This window comes from Psammomys obesus, unplaced genomic scaffold (assembly GCF_907164565.1).
Source record: "Psammomys obesus unplaced genomic scaffold, mPsaObe1.curated_primary_1811, whole genome shotgun sequence".
Taxonomy (NCBI): Eukaryota; Metazoa; Chordata; class Mammalia; order Rodentia; family Muridae; genus Psammomys; species Psammomys obesus.
Window position 1 is genome coordinate 20548132 of NW_026596095.1, and position 2219 is coordinate 20550350.

Here is a 2219-nt window from a genome sequence, read left to right on the forward strand (position 1 = left end):
ACCCAGAAGCAGGTTGTGTTCCAAAATACTAACATTCCTCCCTTTTTCTATAATTAAAAATAGGGAGCTTGGGCTGCTTTTTATAAGGTAAGTTAAAGTATATAAATTTAGGCTCATTGGAAGCAGCTCTTAGTTGTCATGCAAGAGCTTGAGAGAGAGAAGAATTATAGCAACAAAATGGTCAGATTGCAAGGTCAAGAGTAAGGGAAGTCTCTGCCTTGGAAAATTTAGGGTAGAGGGTTGTCAACAGAGAGAGTTGACAGCCACGCAAGGCAGCAGGTAGGGACTGGGGAATGCTGGGAGAACCTGGAGCCGCTTGTCCTGGTCCTGAGGCACACCATTCCAGGCTTTTGTTAACAAGTGAATAACGGGCGTAGATTCTCTTCTGGCTACTTCCTGCTGACACTGGGGCACTGTAGGGAGGTCAAGAGGCTGAAATGTTGGCCAAGTCCAGGAAGAATAGGCTGCTTTGAAGCTTTCCCAGGTCTGTGAGAACACCCATGGCTGGGAGGGAAGGTGCAGGTCCAGCTTGTTGGAAGTCTGTGAGGTCAGAGCTGAACAACCTGCAGCTTGTTGGAAATCCATGAGGTCAGGGTTGAACACCTGTAGCTGTTTTGGCGCTGTTGTGGCTATAGGAAACATCTGTGTCTGGCAGGACACTGAAACACATATATAGGCAAAAGATAAAAGTTGAGAATGGAGAAAATCCTGTAGGTATACATTGAAAGGTTTGGATAGATGAAGCTTGTACATGGGAACCTCTGTCTACCTGGGGGGGACCTTTGTTTTTGACCTGTCATTGAGGTGAGGTTTGGTTACAGAAGCATGTAAACTTAAAGGCCCTGGGGCCAGCTGGCAGTAGGTGTAGAAACTTAAAATTCTCCACAGAGGAGATTCTATCCGGAGTGCGGGCGTCTGGGCGTCTCCCATTGGGGGCAGAGAAGTCAAGACCTTCCAGTGGCATCCCAAGGGAAAGTGTGACTCCGAGCAAGAGGGATGCTACCTGTTCAATAGCTCGTCAGCTCTTGGCCAAGGACCCGGGTGTGGTGCCCAGTGGCATGGCTGAAGCACAACGGTTCGTAGGTCTTCCCACGAACGAGCGAGAGAGGGCCCATGAGCGGGCGAGAGGGCAAGCGAGTGGGGAGAGGAACCATCTGTGAGAGGAGACGTACCGCCCAAGGGAGAATGTGGTCCTAAAATGGAGGTCAGCATAGAGGGTCAAACCTAGACAATTGAGACTACAGCTGAGGGGGGGTCCCTCCGACTCAAAAGATAGTAGAAAGTTGCCAAAGCTCTGTGGTCAAGCTTCCCCTACCAAGAGAGGTGTTTATGCTGAGAAAATGGAGTGAACTCACCAATCTAGCCAGTGGTTACATGCAGTAAACAGCAGTCTGGTAGCCAGGAAAGGAAATCCCAAAACCAGGGAAAGGGGAGGAGTCCCACCTTTTGAGATAGGCAATAAGTGCAGTACTTATCTGGAGTCCAATTGAGCTGAGAGGTGGATTTAGGTGGACTTTCTGCAGCTTACAAGAATTACTTTTAAGTTTTAAGAAGGAGATAAAACTTTAGACATGTTAGTATCACAATTGTACTCTGCATTGAGAAAAAGGCAGTAGACATACATATGTGTTAACAGCATAAGTATTTTTTAAGGTGAGCTCTGAAAAGGCAAAAGCCTTTTATGAAGAAAAAGGGAAACTCACTTGATCTTAACTTTTAGTATAAGCATACACATTATGGAGGCTTACAATCTTGAGCTTAGGTCCATAATAGTGGAATGGTGGTATAGTGGAATGTTTTTGTATCAGTTAGATTAATAAATTAGAGCCCTATTAATAAAGGTCAAAACTCTGGACAGTCAATATAACAGTAGCATAACAACAGAAAGAAATATTAAGCCTTTGTGGCTCTGCGGCTTAGTCCTTCCACAGCGCCATAGCTCCTATTGTTGGCCTGGACCAAAGACCGCAGAGTTAACACAGCTGCTGCTTGTAACTAGTTGGAGGCCACTAAACCAGATACAAACACTCATGATATACGCAATTGCAGGGAAGTTACCTCTACTTGGGTTAAATATTAAAGGGCCTTATGGAGGAAGTGGTGGCATTTGAGGGAATGAGAGATTTTGGCTAAGACTGTGTCAAAGGTCTTCACAAGGAAGCACGATCATTATGTAGTGTGTGTGTGTGTGTGTGTGTGTGTGTGTGCGCGCGCGCGCG